General features: G+C 37.8%; 1 non-coding gene across 1 annotated transcript; it reads right to left on the bottom strand.

Annotated features, from left to right (window-relative positions):
- Positions 1-6,839: 6,839 nt before the first annotated feature.
- Positions 6,840-6,946, bottom strand: LOC137776906 (U6 spliceosomal RNA). The gene has a single exon (XR_011076351.1). It is a non-coding gene; the product is annotated as a U6 spliceosomal RNA (small nuclear RNA).
- Positions 6,947-8,486: the final 1,540 nt, after the last annotated feature.

Genomic DNA, 8,486 nt, shown 5'->3' with positions numbered 1-8,486 from the left:
CTAAGATCCCACAAGCCACGCCATGTGTGGTCATAAATAAATAAATAGATAAATAAGTAAATAAATAAAAAATTTTTTAAATTAAAAAACAAAAAAACTCTAGTTGCAGGGTGGAGGGAGAATGGCTTATGAGGGTTTAGGAGAGATTGAAGGAGGTCAGTGAGGAACACTGCATTCATAGTATAGACCAGAGATGACGGTAGAGGTGGAGAGGAGGAGAGGATTTGAAGTGTGTTTTGGACGTGAAATCAACAGGACTGGCTGATGGATTGGCTGTGGGAGTTCAGGTGCAGAGAAAACTCAAAGGCAACTCTCATGCATTTGGCTGGAACTCCTTTCTGAGATGAGGAGATATGGAAAGCCAGATTTTGGTGTGGGTGGGAATCAAGAATTCTACTTTGGTCATGTCCAATCGGGCAAATCACTTAAGCTCTGTGATCTTCAGTTTCGTTACCTAGAGTATGAAAATAATACTAATGTCTCCAGGGGTAGAAGATTCCTGTGATTGAGAGAATGGGTTTAAATCCCAACTCTTCCATTTACAGGCCTACCTCGTTTTAGTGCACTTCGCGTTTATCGTGCTTCACAGGTATTGCATTTTTTACAAACTGAGGATTTGTGGCAACCCGGCATTGAGCAGTTCTATCGGTACCATGTTTCCAACAACGTTGGCTCACTTTGTGTCTCTGCGTCACATTTTGGTAATTCTTGCAATATTTTGAACTTTTTAATCATTATTTTGTTGTAGTGATCTCTGATCAGTGATCTTCGATGTTACTATTGTAATTGTTCTGGGGCAACATGAACTGGGCCCAATTAAGACAGTGAACTTAATCGATTGTTGAAATGACAACAAAAGACTTAGAATACGACAAAAACTTAGTTGATAAAGCAGCGGCAGGGTCTGAGAGGATTGACTCCAATTTTGAGAGAAGTTCTGCTGTGGGTATCAAACAGCATTGCATGCTACAGATAAATGGTTTGTAAAAGAGTCAATGGATGTGGCAAACTTCATTGTTGTCTTATTTTAAGAAATTGTCACAGTCACCCCAGCCTTCAGTGGCCACCACCACCTTGATCAGACAGCAGCCATGGACCGCCAGGGAAGTCCCAGCAATAAAGTGTTTTTAAATTAAGGTATATACTTTTAAAAAAGTTTTTATTTTTATTTTTTTCTTCCAGTTTTACTGAGATGTACTTGACATACAGCACTGTATAAGTTTACGGTGTGCAGCATGATGATTTGACTTCATACATCATGAAATAATGATCACAGTAAGTTTAGTGAACATCCATTATCTCATATAGTTACAAAATTAAAGAAATAGAAAATAAATTTCCTTGTGATGAGAACTCTTAGGAGTTACTCTCTAGCAACTTTCAAATATAACATACAGCAGTGTTAATTATATTTGTCATGTTCTACATTACATCCCTAGTACTTATTTATCTTATGTCTGGAAGTTTGTACATTTTGACTGCCTTCATCCAATTCCTTTTTCCTCCACCCCTGTACTTTTTTTAAAGACATAATGCTATTGCACACTTAACAGTATAGTGTAAATGTATCTTTTGTATGCACCAAAAAATTCACGTAACTCACTTTATTGTGATATTCACTTAATTGCGGTGGTCTGGAACCAAACCTGCAGTATCTCTGAGGTATGCCTATATTGGCTGTGTGACCTTGTGCAAGTATTTATCTGTGTCTCAGTTTTCTCATTTGTGAGATAGGAATGATTGTAATATCTACCTTAAATGGTTGTATGAGGATTAAAAGAATTAATATTTACAAAATGCTTGGAATAGTTTCTGGCACATAGTAAAAGCTATTCTAGCTATACTAGCATTATAGAAATACAAAAACAAATAGGACATAGTTGAACCTCATATTAGGTGAGTGGTTCACCTCCCCCAGATAATCATTAACATTGTGAAAGAAAAGAAAGAAAGAAAGAAAGAAAGAAAGAAAGAAAGAAAGAAAGAAAGAAAGAAAGAAAGAAAGAAAGAAAAGAAAGAGAGAGAGTATCTAGAGTATACTAGATAGATTTGACCAATTCTACATAATCTCTCCCAGAATATGGAAGAGGAAGGAAAACTTCCTAATTCATTTTATAAAGATAGGATTACCTTGATACTAAAATCAGACAAAGACCATAGGAAGAAAAAAGAAAAGAAAAAGAAAACTATAGCCCAATAACCCTCATGAATATAGATACAAAAATAGTTACAAAAAGCCTTAATGAAAAACTAGCAAATAGAATTCAGCAATGCATAAAAACCGTTATACATCATAATCAACCAAGGATACAAGGCTCATTCAATATTCAAACATCAATCCGTGTGATTTACCATATTAACAGACTAAGGAAGATTGTTTTATGTTTTAAAAGTTTTATAGTTTTATGTTTTACCTTTATTTATTTTTTTAAAGATTTTCTTTTTTGATGTGGACCATTTTTTAAAAAGTATTGAATTTTTTACAATATTGCTTCTGTTTTATGTTTTGGATTTCTGGCCGAGAGACGTGTGGGATCCTAGCTCTCCCACCAGGGATGGAGCCCTCACCCCCTGCACTGGAAGGCAAGGTCTTAACCACTGGACAACCAGGGAAGTCCCCGTGTTTTACCTTTAAATCTGTGTGCCATTTTGAATTAATATTTGTGTACCGTGTGAGGTTTAGGGGCAGGCTGACTTAATGGACACACCTGGAGCTGGGAACCCAGGAGGGAGCAACAGAGAGTGGGAGGGCAGGAGGAAGCACAGGGGGTGAGCAGAGTCCTGGGGACATTCTTTATATTACCTTGTGAAATTAACACCTTACTGATTCTTAGAAAAATAATATATGACTCGGCGACAGTTTGTTGAGTCAATATTTAGGATTGACAGGGAGAATATATTCTCAGGAAAGAGGAGGATGGGGGTAAAAGGCTCTGGAACGTCCTTGATATGCAGCCTTGGAGGACAGGCTATCAGTCTTCTCCTTAATGACCTGTAATTTCCAGGAGCCTGACCTGTACTCAGCTGGGGAGGCCTTGGGGTAGACAGGGATTATCTACCCTGTAATAGTTAGGGTAGAGTCACGCAGAGGAGGAGGGTGGAGCTTTTGTCTGTGGGGAGATGGCAGGAAGTGGTGGCCGTGTAGGGAGTCTGCCCTCTGAGTAATTTTCCTTGGGGCAGGAACAGGGCGGTGGGAATCTGAGGGGAGCTCTGTCAAGGGCCTGGCTCTCTGCCCTGGCTACCTGCTCCGGACTGTCACAAGGCTATTGCTCTTCCCCGGCAGGTTGCCCAGTGGGCTTCTCACATCTGAGAGGCTGGGGGCAGGAAGGCTGATGGAGAGTGGCTTCAGGAAGTCTCAGGCAGGTACAGGCTGGGAAATAGGTTAACATCTTAGAGAAAATGGAAGCCTCCACCCCATGGGCCTCACGGAGTTTGGGGGCAAAGGCACCACGTTCCCTTCTCTGATCTTTTGTAAGGCAGGAGACTGCATCTTCCCGATTCACTGCAAACCACAGGGCGAGTCTGGGACGGAACCTTCTCCAGGCTCCAGCATGGGGTGGCCAGAAGTATTGGGGTTGGCCATGTAACGTAAGGAAAAGAGGTGGAGAGGGAGTTATCATCCGATCAATGCTGGGTACGCTCCAAGCTCGCTGCCTGGTGCTTCAGACATTACCTAACTCAGCCCTGCAATAATGCTGGCCATATCATCACCTCCCCTACATTTGACAGATGAGGAAACCAATGTGCTGAGACTCTTAATGTTCTCATCCTGTCAACAGTGTGTTCTGTTTGCCTGTGCCAATGGCACCGTGTCTGATTCTGCAGGCCTTGTCACAGTGGGTCCGGCATAGCCGTTCTGACTGTGCTTTCTATTGACAATGACAAACCCAGGACTTCCTTTTTTTCCTTTTTTTTCTTTGGCCGCCGCACCGTGTGGCTCATGGGATTTTAGTTCCCCGACCAGGGATTGAACCCGAACCTGGGCCCTCGGCACTGAGAGCATTGAGTCCTAACCACTGGACAGCCAGGGTATTCCCCCCAGAACTTCCTGATTTATCTGCATCCAATGTCAGGCACTGTCACCCTGCCCTTTCCCCTGATACATGAATCTAAGCCACTTGCGATAACCACTAATTACCCCTGTATTAGAATGTTTTCCTTGAGTAAAAAGATTTTTTTATACTGTGCACAAAGAGATATGTACAAAGATGCTTATTACAGCATTGCTTACAGGAAAAAAGGGAACAATCAAAAAGTGCCCATCGAGCAGCCGCATAGCACAGGGAGATCAGCTCCGTGCTTTGTGACCACCTAGGGGGGTGGGATAGGGAGGGTGGGAGGGAGGGAGACGCAAGAGGGAAGAGATATGGGAACATATGTATGTGTGTAACTGATTCACTTTGTTATAAAGCAGAAACTAACGCACCATTGTGGAGCAATTATACTCCAATAAAGATGTTAAAATATATATATATATTAAAAAAAAAAAGTGCCCATCAATAGGCAAATAGTCAGATAAACCGGGGCAGGCAGGGTTCTCAAACTTTTCTGTCTCAGGGGCCCTATATGTTCTTAAAAATTACCGAGGACTCCTAACAGTCCTCAGTAATTGTGAGTTATAACTGTCAATATTTACTATAATAGAAATTAAAACTGAGAAATTAGAATTTTTAACTTATTCATTAAAAACAATAAATGTTCACATAAATAACATTTTCAGCTTTATTGAGTTATAATTGACAAAAAGAATTGTAAGATATTTAAAGTGTACAATGTGATGATTTGATATATGTATACATTGTAAAACGATTCCCCCCATTGAGTTAATTACCACATCCATCACCTCACATAATTATCTTTTTTTTGGTGAGAATATTTAAGTTCTACTCTCTTAGCAAATTTCAGTTATACAATACAGTGTTATCAACTATAGTTACCATGTTATACATATATTAGATCCTCAGAACTTTTCATCTTATAATTGAAAATGTGCCCTTTTGCCAACCTCTCCCTATTTCCCCCACCCCCCAGCCTCTGGAAAAGACTTTTTTAACTCTCTGGTTCTATGAGTTTGACTTTTCCTTTTAGATTCCACATGTAAGTGATACCATGGAGTGCTTGTCTTTCCATGTCTGGCTAGTTCACTAAGCATAATGCCTTCCAGTTTCATCCATGCTGTCACAAATGACAGTATTTCTTTCTCTCTCTCTCTTTTTTTTTTCTCAAACAAACAACTTTTTATTGAAGTATAGTTGATTTTCTTTCTTTTTTTTAAGGCTGCTGAAATATTGTGTGTATATATACATACATATATATCACATTTTCTTGATACATCTATCTGTTGATGGATACCTAGATTGTTTCCATACTTTGGCTATTGTGAATAATACTGCAATGAACATGAGAGTACAGATATCTCTTCAAGAAAACGGTTTTATTTCTTATAGACATTTACCCAGAAGTGGAATTACTGGATGATATGGTAGTTCTATTTCAAATTTCTTGAGGAACTTCTACACTGTTTTCCATAGTGGCTGCACTAGACATTTCTTCATAAAATACCATGTTAAATGAAAAATAGCTATATTTTCTAAAATAAAAAAAAATTAGTGAGAAATTGTTGTACATTTCCACAAATCTCTTTAATATCTGGCTTAATAGACGACAGCTAGAGGCTCATACCTGCTTTTGCTGTTACAATATGCTGTTTTGATGGAAGTAGGTGAAGCATATCTGAACCCACAGATATGCAGTTGGAAAGAGAGGTGTATCAGCTTTCTCAGATAATTGTGAATATTTTTCTTTGATACTACACCAACACTTGACAACTGGTAGTTTCTTAAAGGTTAGCTGTGATGTGGACTCTGAAACCATATCAACAAATTTTTCTGCTCTGTTACATTAAAATTCCTCTGGTCTGTCTTGCACTTTGAGTGGATTGTTCATCCATGTGTGACTTTGTAACGTCATGCATTGGTCATCTGGAAAATTTTGGTTCACTGAACTTTGCATACCCTCCAAATGTTGATATATTTTATTGCGCAATATTTAAAAAATCACATTTATTAATATCAATATTGATCTCATTGGAAAACTCTTATAGTGTCAGGCAGTTGTCAAACTCAGGATGGCAGATGCAGATTTTCTACAATTCTAATTTTTGCTGGAAAATTCAAATTTTATGGATGACAGGAAATATTGTCAGTTATTTTCCCTGAAGTGACAGTCTCCTTTGTTCCTTTTTCAGAAAATATCTGCCAAACACCCAAATACGAATCATAGTTTGCCTATCAGTCATTCTCTCCAGTAAAAATAGTGGTACATGGAGAAAGCAGGTAGTTCAGCTCACATCTCAAATGATTGCACAAGTGCTTTTTATTGAGATAAACATTGTTCTTCAGTATGCAGGAGCAATGTTTTATGTGTAATTCCCATTTCTTCACAGTATACAATGTTTTATGTATACTTCCCATTTCTTCACAAAGAATGTGAATGTGTTTCACATTCAAGATTTTTTTGGGTGTGCTAACTAGCTTTTTTAAAAAATTGAAGTATAGTTGATTTACAATGGTTCAGGTGTACAGCAAAGTGATATATATTCTTTTTCAGATTCTTTTCCATTATAGGCTATTACAAGATACTGAATATAGTTCCCTGTGCTCTACAGTAGGTCCTTGTTGTTTATCTATTTTATAGATAGTAGTGTGTATCTGTTTATTCCAAATTCCAAATTTATCCCTACCCCTCTTCCCCTTTGGTAACCATAAGTTTGTTTTCTTTGTGAGTCTATTTCTGTTTTGTAAATAAGTTCATTTGTATCGTATTTTATTTTATTATTTTTTTATATGGAACGCTTCACAAATTTGCATGTCATCCTTGAACAGGGGCCATGCTAATCTTCTCTGTATTGTTCCAATTTTAGTATATGTGCTGCCAAAGCAAGCACTGTAGCATATTTTAGATTCCACATATAAGTGATATCATATGATATTGCCTTTCTCTGTCTCACTTACTTCACTTAGTATGATAATCTCTAGGTCCATCCATGTTGCTGCAAATGGCATTATTTCATTCTTTTTAATGGCCAAGTAACATTCCATTGTATATATATATACCATATCTTCTTTAAAGGATCAAGATTTAATAAAATGATCTTAAGTGAAACTGACATTTTTTCCTAAACTGCAAGTGTGTGCTATGAAGAATCTAATGACTACTTGGACAGTTTGGTGCCACTGCTTTATCTGTGGCACCAAATAATCCACTACTGCTTTTGTGCCATTGGTGGAAATATCAAAACCGTTGTTTCAGGAGAAACCATGAGATTCAAAAAAGTTAGTCAGCGCTGAGAATTTCACCACCACATTTGTTCATTGCCAAGTATTCACATAGAAGAAGGTCTTTAACGATTAGTTGGTGCTGACATGAGATGAATACAAGAAAACAGCATGTTTCTCCTGTGTATGTTGATTCATTCATTTATGAGGCACAAGTACAATTCTTCAGACAAGAGATTAACTCAGTCTTCATATTTGCTGCTAAATCTTTAATTTGACGAGTGACTGTATTGTTGTTCAGTGGAAGCTCAGATTTCTTTCACGACTTTTCATCTAGCAGGTGTTCAGCTATGTCAAGGTACGAGGCTTCATTATCTCTCAGCTATTGCGTACACTTCTTCAGTGAATGCAATGTGATAAGTTGTCCTGTACGACGCTTCAGTAACTTTTCATTTCTACTCTGAAAAGCTGAAAGAGACAATTTTTAGCTTTTAAAGAGCTCAGCATATCTACATTTAAAATAGGCAATTCCTTTTTCTCTAAACTCTGAATGATTGGTCTCACAATGATGCTGCAACTTACCTAGTGCTATAATACTATTCAAAATGTTCTGTTGCATAAGACATAGTAAGATAAACAACTAATGTCTATATAGTTGAGGGAAATACAGATTGCATCATAGTTTTGTTTCTCACTTAGTTTTGCACAGTTGCTTTGGAGCCTATCCCTCCTTTCCATAGTCAGAGAACTCTGACATGTCAGTTTCATCTTTTTCAGTATTTTTAGGCATGGATGGTGCAGAGGTGGGTTGAAGAAGCAAGTCTTCTAATCTGTCTTTCTTAAGCCAATGATAAATTCTTGAACATAAGAAAAAATACATTGTAAAGAAATGATGGGGATTTCCCTGGTGACGCAGTGGTTAAGATTCCACGCTCCCAATGCAGGGGGCCCAGGTTTGATCTCTGGTCAGTGAACTAGGCCCCACATGCATGCCGCAACTAAGTTTTTGCATGCCACAACTAAGGAGCCCGCCTGCTGCACCTAAGACCTAGCGCAACCAAATAAATAAATAAATAAATATTAAAAAAAAAAAAGAAATGATGATATGTGTTAGAATAAAATATTATTACATTTCAAAGTAGAAATTTTAGATAAAACTACAAGTTTTATTTTATTATTATCTTTTTTTTAGATAAAGTTTAAAAAATT

The sequence above is a fragment of the Eschrichtius robustus genome, chromosome 1 (genome assembly GCF_028021215.1).
Source record: "Eschrichtius robustus isolate mEscRob2 chromosome 1, mEscRob2.pri, whole genome shotgun sequence".
In the NCBI taxonomy this organism is placed as follows: domain Eukaryota; kingdom Metazoa; phylum Chordata; class Mammalia; order Artiodactyla; family Eschrichtiidae; genus Eschrichtius; species Eschrichtius robustus.
The sequence above is the reverse complement of the archived record's forward strand: the minus strand, read 5'-3'. Positions and strand labels throughout refer to the sequence as shown.